Genomic DNA, 13,903 nt, shown 5'->3' with positions numbered 1-13,903 from the left:
TGATCCTCACCAGGCACCACAGGAGGTGTCACGAACTTTACCTATCCTATATAATTTCCCCCTTCCCTTTTTAAGAGTGACCCCAGGGTATGGACCCGGGAGCCGACCAACGCAACATCCCCCAAGGTCAGGCAACAACAAGACCCGGGCGCTGAGTCATCCCCATCCCCTGGGCGCGTCGTAAGCTCTTATGGTCAGTGGGGTCCTCTCTCTCTTCTGTAGAGTGTAATCTCTTATGGTCAGCAGGGTCCTTTCTCTCCTGTAAAGTGTAAACTCTTATAGTCAGCGGGGTCCTCTCTCCTGTAGAGTGTAAGCTCTTATGGTCAGCAGGGTCCCCTCTCTCCTGTAGAGTGTAAGCTCTTATGGTCAGCAGGGTCCTCTCTCTCCTGTAGCGTGTAAGCTCTTATGGCCAGCAGAGTCCTCTCTCTCCTGTAGAGTGTAATCTCTTATGGTCAGCAGGGTCCTTTCTCTCCTGTAGAGTGTAAGCTCTTATGGTCAGCGGGGTCCTCTATCTCTCCTGTAGAGTGTAAGCTCTTATGGTCAGCAGGGTCCCCTCTCTCCTGTAGAGTGTAAGCTCATATGGTCAGCAGGGTCCTCTCTCTCCTGTTGAGTGTAAGCTCTTATAATCAGCAGGGTCCTCTCTCTCCTGTAGTGTGTAAGCTCTTATGGTCAGTGGGGTCTTCTCTCTCTTCTGTAGAGTGTAATCTCTTATGGTCAGCAGGGTTCTCTCTCTCCTATAGAGTGTAAGCTGTTTTTATCAGCAGTGTCCCCTCTCTCTCTCCTGTACAGTAGAATCTCTTATGATCAGCAGGGTCATCTCTGTCTTGTAGAGTGTAAGCTCTTATAGTCAGCGGGATCCTCTTTCTCCTGTAGAGTGTAAGCTCTTATGGTCAGCAGGGCCCTTTCTCTTCTGTAGAGTGTAATCTGTTATGATCAGAGGGGGTCCTCTTTCTCCTGTAGAGTGTAAGCTGTTATGATCAGCGGGGTCCTCTATGTATCCTGTAGAGTGTAAGCTCTTATAATCAGCAAGGTCCTCTCTCTTTCTTCTCTAGTGTGTAGTTTGTAAGTTCTTCTCTTCATCCGGGTTCTCTCTTTCTAATCTCCCACACATTGGGATTTTCGAGTAATTACAAGTGTTCCAGTATTAAAATTCGCACAAATTTATTCCCCTCTAATTGGATTTCTGGGGAAAATCTTTTGATGCCGGCGAATTCCAATATTAAAAAATCCACTCATCTCTATAGTTTCCTGAATGTGCAGAGACCCATTACTGTACTTAGTGTTCGTAAGTCAACCCTGCATCATCTTCTCTCCTAGTAGCAATGCTTCTTCTGAAGAATACTCAACATGCAATGGTATGAGATATAGACAATTTTGGTGGAAATTTTGTAGTTAATTTTAATTAAACTCAGAAGCAAACAATTGTACAGTATTATGCCACATATCTTATAGGCTTCATGTGTTAAGTCTCAGCGACATAGATCCCAAATATGGTCCCATCAGAGAGACTTTCATCACAATGACCCTTCTTGCCATTTACGGTCACTGGCATTTTCTCCTTGACTGGACTATCATCGGCCAATTTCCAGATGGGTTTTAAAAAGGGACTTTCTTACAACACAATGTTCCCGAGCATCTAATGTTTATTTGGTTCCTGGTGTTTACTAAAATGCTTCTTACAGATATTTCTGTTACCAGCCCATTTTGTATTATTGTCATTTTTGACATCTCGCGAGTCTGCCCTGACTTTCACTACTCTACCTTTGACCACCGAATTCCACATCTTGGTGTCAACATTTCATCTATGCGCAAGGTTTCCAGTAGGTTTCAAGCCTTTAAAGTATAAAGTGTAAACCTCTGGCAAAGTTTAAGGGGTTGTCTGGAGTATCTAGGAGTCATCCAGTGCTGATTGTCAGTCATTTTATCAGTAAACACAATGCATTGTACTTCAGGATACATTGGCACTTGGAATCTAAGTGATAAGAAAGAAATATTCTACAGATCGATATTAGTAATAAAATGCCACTAGTTGAAGCACAGAACAGAAAAGCTTAGAAGATGCAAACAATTACTCGAAGCAATAGAAGACAATTTTTTTGACTTTTCCGTCATGGGGCATTTGTCAAGATGAAAATAAAGCAAATGAAACTATTTTAAAGGAACACAAAGACAGATAAATTGTGAATGACTTTCCGGCGTGCAAAAAGATTGGATTTCGAATGCTCTACTGGATTTTTGTCACCCATCATGGGCTTCTGGGTCTATTTATTACTGATTATTTTATTTCTGCCGTACTGTAGATATTGTACGATGCTCTCTAGAGGACTATGTGACTCTATCAAAACCCTACTGATGAGAAACATATGTCATGAGCAAGAGAAGCTCATTATGAGCTTAACAACAAGAGTCTTAGTGAAATGGCAGGAAGGAAAAACACATGTTCCCGAAAATCCATTCTCTTATTCTCAGTTTTATAAACATATGACCAGGAGGAAAAGCTCCTGGAAAGGACCACTTTCCTTCTAGACCATTAATGCTTGACATGTGGTTATGTTGGTGATCACCGTCACTTTTCAGCTTAAATGGGCAAAATAACTATGAAGGAAAAGATGCCTAAAACCAACACAAAATAAGCAGTTTTATTGGCTATGCAATTTTATGTTTCCTGCTTAATGTGGTGTGTCACAATATGTGAGTCTAGTGAGACCATGGAACATTTCAACATTAGCGGAACATCTGATCATGTTTTCCATATATTTGTGATCCAAACTTAAAAAAACCCTGTATTAGTAGGTTACTGGTTTCCAATGAAAGAAACATAGCTATAGATCAGGGGTTTACAACCAGTTGTCCACAAGGTCATTCTATGTGGTCATTCCAACCATTAGATCACAGGCATACTTTCTAAGTTTGATGGCTGTTCACATGTATGAACAGAAGAAGGGAGAAGAGAAAAAGTGAAGAAGAGAAGAGAAAAAAGGAGAAGAGAAAGGAAGAAAAGAGAGAAGAGGAGAGAAGAGAAGGGAAGAAAAGAGGGAAAAGGAGAGAAGAGAGAAGAGAAAAAGTGAAGAAGAGAAGAGAAAAAAGAAGACAAGAAAAGGAGAAGAGAGTAGAGAAGAGAAGGTAAGAAAAGAGAGAAGAGGGGAGGAGAGAAGAGAGAGAGAAGGGAGAAGAGAAGGGAGATGAGAAAACTGAAGAGAGAATAGAAGAAAAGGAAGAAGAGAACAGAGAAAAGAAGAGAGAAGAGAAGAAGAGATAAGAGAAAGGAGAAAAGAGTAGGGAGAAGAGGTGATCAGTGCAAGAGCAGAGAAGGGTAAGAACTAATGGTATACTACCTTTCCATGTCTTGAATGCCAATATATTACAGAATGGTGGTCTTCTAATCCCAGGGTGGCAGTCCAGAAAGGAGTGGAGAAAGTGAAGAGATGCCAGCCTATGCATCTATACATTTTTGTTTTTTGTAGTTCTATGGGAAAAGTGTGACACTTTCAGCTACTTTCATAAACTATAATGGAGGATGCCACTTGCGTGCATGGTCTTTTATTTTCCAGAGTGTAAACTGGGGAGAGCAGGACGTCCTTTCTCTCCAGTACGGTGAAGTCCAGGGAGTAGACCCAGCCCCTATTACACATGATGGTATATACTTTTCTATGAATATATGATAATACCACCTGTTTGTATTGACAATCTGCATCATTACTGGTGGTATGAATGAACACTGATGATCATGGGATAGGATGGATAACTTTTCATTAGTTGTTGCTTATATAGCCCTTGAGACAGTAATTGTCAACACATTTCCATGTAAAAATTCCTATAGAGGAGCTTCTGCAAATATTCCATGACTTATGTAAAAAGAAAAGTCCTTACTTTCCTTCTGGAAAGTCCCTAACCACAGAACCCAGTTTCGGAAACATTGCCTTGAGCCACATGCTTTAACTTTCAATGTTGCTTAAAGCGAAAAAAAATACACTTCAAAACATTCTTTTAGCTCTCGATGTCCCTATTTATACAAAATAATCAGGTCACAAGAGGAAAAAATCAAATATACTGTGTAAATTTTACAAATGTTAGATGGTTTTAAGGCCAGTACCAAGACTTTGGTGTCTCCTTAAATGACTCCATCGAAAAGTCCAGCCTGTGGTTACAATAAAATTCACCGGAAAATAAACCTTTTTGTAAGAATATATTGCTTTTTGGGATTTGATGAATTACTAGAATTGTTCCATTATGCCCACCGAAATGCAATTTTTTGCGTTCTTTCTACTTGCTTGGAGCATTATTGTACCAGACGTAGAATGGCGGCTTTCATATTTATTCTTTCCCATTCTTAACCTTTTCTGACATAAGAAACAATCTCAGATTTGTTTGCAGAAAATTACTTTTTAACCGGAAGGCAAACATAAGGGAAATAATTTAAAAAAAGACAAAATCAATAAGCAACAGGAACCTGGTGAATGGGAGTTCGGCACTCCAACGAGGGCTGAAAACCACTTTAGTTGGTTCAATAAGAATAAGTCTTTTAGTTTTTCCCTGCATATTTTCAGATATGTCCTATGCGGCTATAGCAATGTTATTGAGTCTGTGATCTCAGTTATCGTCTAGACACACCTGGAGCGTGTACACGTCCCTAATCAAACATCATTCAATGGCTTTATTGTTGCAATTAGTCCGTACAGCGCAGTTTAAAGATTGAGTGCATTAAGCACCCAAATTGCATTGACGACCACTATACCGAGCAATTATGGCCATTGATTGCTCTACATTTGAATTATTTATTAAAAGTGCAGGGATTATTTAATGGTTTACTCAGTTGTCCGGGAGTTGGAAAATTGTTATAAAAAGACATCACATCATTTTTCTATTGGGACCTCACCAGACAGGGCGCCATGATGCTATTTCTTATTAAAACCCAGCATAGTATTTTCTCCATCCCGTTCTAAGGATGGTGGTCCCTAAAGGGAATGTATCATCAGAAAATGACCTATTGTATAAAATAGGCTTTTGGGTTACATGCATTCAAAAGAAAATTGGTACTATTATTATTATTATTTTTATTCAATATTATAGCTACATTTATTTCATGGCGCTTTATATACTACTTTCTTTTATTATTTTAATAGCTCATGGATTAAAAAGAAATTAGCAATCTTGCAATTTGCTCACTGGCTATTGGGGTTACATAGTTACATAGTTACATAGTTTATAAGGCCGAAAAAAGACAAGCGTCCATCCAGTTCAGCCTATTTCTTGTGCACTGCAGCTATTCCGCAGCGTTGATCCAGGGGAAGGCAAAAAAAAACCATGCGGTATAGGCCAATTTACATCATTGTGGAAAAATTCACTTCCCGACTCCAATCTGGCAGTCTGATTAAATCCCTGGATTAATTAACTAAGCATAAGATGTAATTTTATTGTTCTCAAGAAAGGCGTCCAGGCCTCTCTTGAACTCATTAAGTGAGTTGGACATCACCACTTCCTCTCCCAGAGAGTTCCAGAGTCTCACGGCTCTGACCGTAAAGAATCCCCTTCTATGCTGGTGCAGGAACCTCCTTTCCTCCAGACGCATAGTGTGCCCCCTCGTCTTTGTCACCATCCTTGGTATAAACAGGTCATGGGAGAGATCTCTGTACGGCCCCCTGATGTATTTATACATGTTTATGAGGTCTCCCCTAAGCCTTCTCTTTTCCAATGTAAATAGGCCTAATTTTGACAACCTCTCTGGGTATTCTAGTCCCTCCATTCCCTTTATTACCTTAGTCGCCCTCCTTTGTACCCTCTCTAGCTCCAATATGTCTTTCCTGACCACCGGAGCCCAGAACTGTGCACAATATTCTAAGTGCGGCCTTACCAGTGCTTTATACAGAGGATTTTATTTTAGACTTATACTTCCTGTCTTTTCAGGAAGACTTTTCAGAAGTCTCATTATCATCAAATAACAAAGAGAATGACGGCACTTCCACTACAAAAACTAGGTGTGAACAGGTGCTTACTAAGAGCAGCTACCTCCATATATAATGAACAAATAAAGTAGCACACTGTAACACTGAGTATATAGATGTGAAATATGAAATATGAATAGCATAACTGCTGTAAAAAATAGAAATAAATGAAAAATTTTTTGAAAAAATTTTTTTAGCGCATGAAATATGAAGTATGGAAAATGAATAGCATTACTGCTGTAAATAAATGAGAAATCTTAGCGCATAAATTGGCCAATTCATGTGTACCTGACAGCCGCGGTAAGGCGTTTCTCGATGTCAGGACCTACCAATGTGAATACCTCTCTAAGAGACCTCCGTCTGCTTATGTGTGGGAAAGACAGATCCTGATGCATTTAAAACCACCTGCGGCATGGGGGTGTAGTGCTCAGTCAACGCTAAATCTAGTAACAAAGAGAATGACGGCACTTCCATAGTTATGCTATTCATATTTCATATTTCACATCTATATACTCAGTGTTACAGTGTGCTACTTTATTTGTTCATTATATATGGAGGTAGCTGCTCTTAGTAAGCACCTGTTCACACCTAGTTTTTGTAGTGGAAGTGCTGTCATTCTCTTTGTTACTAGATTTAGCGTTGACTGAGCACTCCACCCCCACCCTCATGCCGCAGGTGGTTTTAAATGCATCAGGATCTGTCTTTCCCACACATAAGCAGACGGAGGTCTCTTAGAGAGGTATTCACATTGGTAGGTCCTGACATCGAGAAACGCCTTACCACGGCTGTCAGGTACACATGAATTGGCCAATTTATGCGCTAAGATTTCTCATTTATTTACAGCAGTAATGCTATTCATTTTCCATACTTCATATTTCATGCGCTAAAAAAATTTTTTCAAAAAATTTTTCATTTATTTCTATTTTTTACAGCAGTTATGCTATTCATATTTCATATTTCACATCTATATACTCAGTGTTACAGTGTGCTACTTTATTTGTTCATTATATATGGAGGTAGCTGCTCTTAGTAAGCACCTGTTCACACCTAGTTTTTGTAGTGGAAGTGCTGTCATTCTCTTTGTTACTAGATTTAGCGTTGACTGAGCACTCCACCCCCACCCCCATGCCGCAGGTGGTTTTAAATGCATCAGGATCTGTCTTTCCCACACATAAGCAGACGGAGGTCTCTTAGAGAGGTATTCACATTGGTAGGTCCTGACATCGAGAAACGCCTTACCGCGGCTGTCAGGTACACATGAATTGGCCAATTTATGCGCTAAGATTTCTCATTTATTTACAGCAGTAATGCTATTCATTTTCCATACTTCGTATTTCATGCGCTAAAAAAATTTTTTCAAAAAATTTTTCATTTATTTCTATTTTTTACAGCAGTTATGCTATTCATATTTCATATTTCACATCTATATACTCAGTGTTACAGTGTGCTACTTTATTTGTTCATTATCATCAAAGACATGATTGGAATGACAGGTGACACCTTTACACACAGGATCCACCATTCACAATAGGCGATGTCACACCTCTACATGTTCAGCTTTTTTTGACAATTTCCTTTGCACATGCTCATTAGATGCTATATTATAAAAGTCAATCTATTGCTGCTAATGTGCATGTGCATTTCTGAGCCAAATTTTTCTAAATAGCACAAAAAGTTTCTTAAAAAGAGCAACCATACTACATCTTTTCTAGAGTGTAATGGTCATATTATGGGTGTATAGCAGGGACATACTGTACCACCTTGTCTTGTATTGCAAAAGATATTTTACGCTAGAAACATTGGACCCGATTCATCAAAGCTTTCACGCCCAAATTTTGGTGTAAAAGATTTGAAAAGTCACAAAATGTAGGCACAACTCTGTGTTTCTCCAAAATGTTTTCGGCTTTTGGCGAGTTTCTCCCAGTTCATGATTCAGGAGAGTCTGACTTCAGCACATCCCCTCATCAAGATCAGTGTTGACATTGTCGTTTTTCATGAACGGGGCCCAATGTATCCAGAGGAGCATAAAAATAGCAAGGCATGGGGGTGCACAAATTAATTAGGGAGCTTTGGGACTTTGTGTGCCATCATACTACGTATTTGCACAAATACCTACTGTGAGCATGCACAGGTCCAATTAGAAAATAGGAGGTGTGTGAAGTGTTGGCCAAACAGAAATGGTTCAATTAACTTTACTTGAACTTCCAGGAGGCACAATCTTGAACATTACTTTGCTTTATATATTTATTAATCAGAATAACAGTCTCTGCCTTACATCTACTTTGTTTCTGTGAATATTTGATCTAGTGACGGCCTTCCGACACAGTAGCAAAGGCCCACCTAGGCCAAAGCTGGTCACCATGGCAGGTGGCTATACCCTCCCACTCCTCTCGGCGTTCTTCACTCTCACACACTGAGCCTGTATTAAAACTGTCGTAAGTCTGGTCACATCTAGACGCTTCACTCCTTGTAGCATCAGAGGCCCTGTTCATTCAGCCTCACGGCCGTGGCTCTTTCACCTTCAGAGATCACACTCCTTACACAGCAGTCTCTCATGGCAATAACCTCCTTGTCTCAGGTTCAGTTCTCTCTTAGCTTCAAAGCCTCAACTTTTTGACAGTCCTTTTAGTTTGTGAATGCACTGCTTCGCAGGCGACCAGTCTTCCACATCCGGAATAGTCACGAAGGCTATCACCTCTCCAATGACAAAACCTGAGGCGGCACATTGCACTAGAATGTGCCCGGCTCTTACATACAAGTCACAGACTTATAATGGGTGAAGGGCTCCTTCTACATTTATAAACTACCTGTTTGATGAAAGATAATTCAATGTAAGCGTCAAGTGGCTGAATGGAATGAAGGAATTAATTAGATCTAATTAATTAGATAGCGGTCAAGCACAGGTGTTGGAGACGAGTGAAAAAAAGTGGACAAAAACAAAGTCCATTTCTAAAATATATGATGTTTGTAGGTCAAATAGATTTTTTGGGGCCAAAAACGTTGATGTCCTATCCTTAGCTTTCTCTATCAGTATAATTTGATCAATAATTGTCTGTCCTTTGAAACCCCACTAATCAGAAGATGAAGGGTCTGAACTGCAATACAAAGCACTAACGAGTTGCTGTGGCTGGACCACCACAGATCAAACAATAATGGTCCATTATTGTTTGATCTGTGGTGGTCCAGCCACGGCAACTCCATTATTAATGGACTTTCTTAAAGATAGGCCATTAAGGTTTCAATACAAAAAAAGCTTTCAAAGGTTATTCTCTTCCAAGATATTTATGACATACCGATAGGATATTTAATAGAACATAGGTCCCTTGCCGAAAACATCTGATGGCTGCATATTCTTGGCTATTTTCAGAAGACCACTGAAAGCAAACAAAGAAAGCCTTCCATGTGTGGCTACTTTTCAATTCACCTTCACTGTTGCCCATAGCACCAGATGGAATATGTTTGGGAAACCCTGATTCTGAAGATATAGGGTAGGACTAACATCTATCAGACACTTATTGCATATTCTGTGGGTATGCCATAAATATGTAATATGAGAATACTCCCTCGGATCACTGACCGATTTACAGTTGCTCAAATAATACCATGGTGGATAGCATAAACACATTAATCGAAAACTTATACCATCGAAACATCATAGAAAAAAAACACAAACTAATAATCCAAACCTCCAATTCTCATCTCCAAGACTTTTCTTGTGCTGCATCAGTTCTTTGGAGTGCACTAAGTTAGAAAATCCAGTTACTTCCCAGCATCCTAAGTTTTAAGATAGACTGAAAAACCCATCTTTTTAGACAGGCGTATCATATCATATCACTATTAAAAAAAAATTCAGTTTCTCCTATTCTAACATTTTCTTTTTTCAACAGATTACCCAAATTCTATGTTCTCAATATGACGTTCTCTATGCTATATTTCTCCAATGTAAAAGTTGACCAAGGCATGAAATGTTACAAATTAGGAGAAATAGAATTATGTTGCATCTCAGCTATTTCCTATGACTGTAGATGACCTTTATTAAATCATGAAACTCTTGGCCAACAAATCGAGGAGCAGAACGGAAAGGAGGAAATAGACTTGTGTAACAATCTTTAAAAACATCGACTTGATGGGAAACCATTGTGTCAGCTCAGCTCTGGAAAGGTCAAAATAAATGAACTGGAACAAATGGAAGTCAATTAAGTGTTTCTTTTTGTCCAGTGAAATACAGTGAAGTGGAACTTTCTAGACTGATTACTTTTAATTACAGTAAAGTATTTGCATATCTGCTCTTTATCTATCTATCATGACATTATAAGAGGAAAGTTATAAATAAGTTCTCATCAACCATCTTAATCCCAGCTCCTTCTCAACAGTGGCCCCATAATAGCCTCATGGTCTCTGTCTCTATGGTAAAAACACCCTTTTAAAATCTGGATACTCCATAGTTTTAATATTCTTTTTACCCTGAAATTTAGCTGTCCCCTTGTGCTGAATAATGTACTTTATATGACCGTAAGTAGTAGAGAAACCAAAGAAGCGGCAAATCTGGGGACAATCCAGTTTCGGAAAGTAGTTATCACTCATCAGGTCCTTTCAACTGTTTCCATAAGAATTTTTTTATTATTTCATTACATCAATGCCAATTTCTTGAAATTTACTCATGGACAAAAGTATTCACCGAAGGTTGTAGAAGCTCAATGTAGGCTCAGGCCATTGTGGCACCTTCCTTAAGGCCCCGTCACACTAAGCAACGCTGCAGCGATCCCGACAACGATACGACCTGTCAGGGATCGTTGCTGCGTCGCTATGTGGTCGCTGATGAGCTGTCAAACAGGCAGGCTCACCAACGATCAGGGGAGCAGCGACATCGTGGAAAGAATCTTTCCACGATGTCCTGCTCCTGGTTACCAGCCTGCTGAAGCAGGAGCAGGCTGGTAACCATGATAAACAGCGGGTTACTAGGGGCACACGCGCACCTAGTAACCCGCTGTTTATCATGGTTACCACTCTGCTACGGTGAGCGGGAGGTTACCGCTCACTTTAGCAGGCTCGTAACCATGATAAACAGCGGGTTACTAAGTGCGCGTGTGCCCCTAGTAACCCGCTGTTTATCATGGTTACCAGCCTGACTGCTGCTCCCGCTGGTCACACACAGCGATGTGTGCTGACCAGCGGGAGGGCAACGACCAAAAAAAGGTCCAGGACATTTTGCAGCGATCAGCAGGGGCCTGATCGCTGCAAAGTGTCACACATAGCGACATCGCTGGTGAGGTCGCTGTTGCGTCACCAAAACCGTGACACAGCAGCGATCTTGCTATGTGAGACGGGGGCTTTAGTTGCGATGAAAGTAGGTGTTCAACGAGGTGAATTTCCACGAGATATCAGGTACGGTATATTGGCCCATGCAACTTTGGAGAAATCATTAGATTTCTTGAACTTTTTTTCTTTACCTAGGATTTATGTGAAGTTACACTTTAGGGACTCGTACAGTATTACTGCTGCAATGGAAATATACAGTAACTGTGAAGTTGGTCGTAGGTAAATGAGCAAGTAGTTTGGATCTATTTGCATCCTGTATCCCCCGGTGTCAGATGTACATTAAGGATTCAGAGCTCCTAAGCTGCCAGATTCCTTCTTACTCTAAATCATGAACAGCAGCCAGATACAGTCCTGCTGGAGCTGCACAAATTTAATAATCCTGAAAATTGATTAAGTATCTCGGCTGTGGCAGAACGCCTTGAGTGGAAGTAGGGACACGGTGAGGTCAGAGAGAAGTTCTGGAAATCCTATTTGTAAAAAGTAAAAGTACAGTACAAATACATAATATATAGTAAAGGAATGATGACTTCACATTGCGATCTGTTAAGGAATACATAAAGTTCGAAGATTGACAATGACGCTACTTTTGTAATGAAAGAAGCTCATAATCTAATTAGAAGATAGAACACGGCACCCTGGAAAGAAGGTCTCAATCACTACCAATACAATAGAAAGAATTCAGCACTCAATTATAACTTGCAAATTAGATGAGTTTATTGTTGTAAAATCCAAGGATATCTGAAGTTTCGATCATCTCACGTGACCTTCCTCAAACATTGGTTTGCAGATGGACAGGTGGTAGCTATCTTACACCAGGTGTGATGGCGAGGATACCGCTAAGGACTTATGGCAAAAATGATAGTTGAATGTCTAGTTCTTCTTATTGTACTAGCTCGTAATCAAATTTTACAAATATGTTTATTAAGGATATTAATTGTGACAGAGTAAGCTTTGCAAGTAGAACTTTTAGCCGTAGAGAACAGAATGGTGGATCTTCTGGGCTATCACCACAAAGTTTGTAGATCCATAATGAGTTTACCTCTTTTTACTACCACTTTTACTACCAATAATATTGGTGGAAGTCTGGGAGATATACTACTACATAGCTGTCAGTCAATCACCTATTCGTCTGACACCCATTTCCCATGACTCTTCCATACGCATCGAGAGGGTGAGCAGAGCATAAAATGTTGCTTCACTAGTGAATGGGGAAATAACATTGCCAAACACCTTTGAAGGCACTTATCTCCCAGGGGAACAAAAAATCAAACAAGTTAAAATGCATCATAGGTGAACTCACTCGCCTCTGAAATCTGCTCTCTGAGACTGTTGGGCTGCTCGAATACACATTTTATGGACAGTCTATTCCACTGAAATTGTTGGACTGTACAATTTTCAGTGCAACTGATACATCAATGCTTCCACTCTGTGCCAGCCACTGCACTGGTTGCCCATCTACTACACAACACAATATAAACTTACCACTCCCACCCACAAAGCTGTCCACACTTCCTCATCTCTGTCTACTACCCTATGCAGGTTTTCTATTCTGATTATCTAAAATTATCCTTCATAACACAAACCTGTATCTCACATCTCCAATACTTTGGTCGTGCTGCACCAGTTCTCTGGAATGCACTACCCCAGGCAATTCACTTAATTTCCAGCATCCACAGCTTTAAGAAATCCCTACAAACACACCTTTTTTAAGCAAGCCTAAAATAACTTTTCTCCATTTTTGCCTCCCTGCATTTTTCTTTAACAGTTTCCCAGACACTTTATTTCCATCAGAATTGCATACACTGTTACTGGCTGGTGTCTGGCTAATGCAGAGTTTTAGTTACTACATTTGTTCTTCTAAAAGATGGCTGGACCATACAATATGAGCAATTTTCATGTTAAGAGCCCTCTCTCCTCTTGTTTAAATTGAATTATGTGTGACTCTGTGATGTCTGATATTCTTTGTATATGTACCTCAAAGTTGCAATGTGCTACAGAATATGTTGGAGCTATATAACTAAAGATTATTATTGTTTACATTGGTCTCACATATCAATTTAATGGCTTTGCGACTTGTAACATAATTTTTCATCACAGATTGATGCGAGGTGTTTATAGCAGGCTCAGGAGCTGAACCTGCTTCATATGTGGCAGATGCCAACTTTGTTACATAGCCAGCATCAGCCTGCAACAGCCGTCATTGAAACAAGATTTTATTACTTCTGTTAACTAGAATAATGCCACTGTCAATTAGTGATAGCAGCACTTAAGTGGCACAATTCCCTTTGGACCCCCTTCCTCAACATATTTTTCATCGGAAAATCGTAATCCTACAGTATATACTGTATATACTGAAATATATTAGTGTTGCGATATATAGTCCGAGCAATGAAATGAATGCAGGTTCACGTCCCCTATAGGAACTTAAAAAAAAAAAAATAAAGTAAAAATGAAATAAGAAAGTAAAAAAAATAAAAATAAAAAATATATAAAATTTCCTTCTTCCTATTCAAAAACAAAGAAATTAAAAAATGATGAAAAATAAATAAATACATTTAGTATTGTCATGTTTGAAAATTCTGATCAAAATATAAAATTATTTAAACTAAATGATAAATGCCGAAAAGAAGAAACAAAAATTG

At 39.5% G+C, this 13,903-nt stretch overlaps 1 protein-coding gene across 2 annotated transcripts in view; it reads right to left on the bottom strand.

The window, feature by feature from the left end:
• Window positions 1–13,903, bottom strand: part of OLFM2 (olfactomedin 2) — a 470,277-nt gene that overhangs the window by 108,858 nt on the left and 347,516 nt on the right. The window lies entirely within an intron of this gene.

This window comes from Phyllobates terribilis, unplaced genomic scaffold (genome assembly GCF_046119375.1).
Source record: "Phyllobates terribilis strain yellow unplaced genomic scaffold, ASM4611937v1 Scaffold_11__3_contigs__length_659146591, whole genome shotgun sequence".
Lineage (NCBI taxonomy): Eukaryota > Metazoa > Chordata > Amphibia > Anura > Dendrobatidae > Phyllobates > Phyllobates terribilis.
This window is presented reverse-complemented; position numbering and strand designations above follow the sequence as displayed.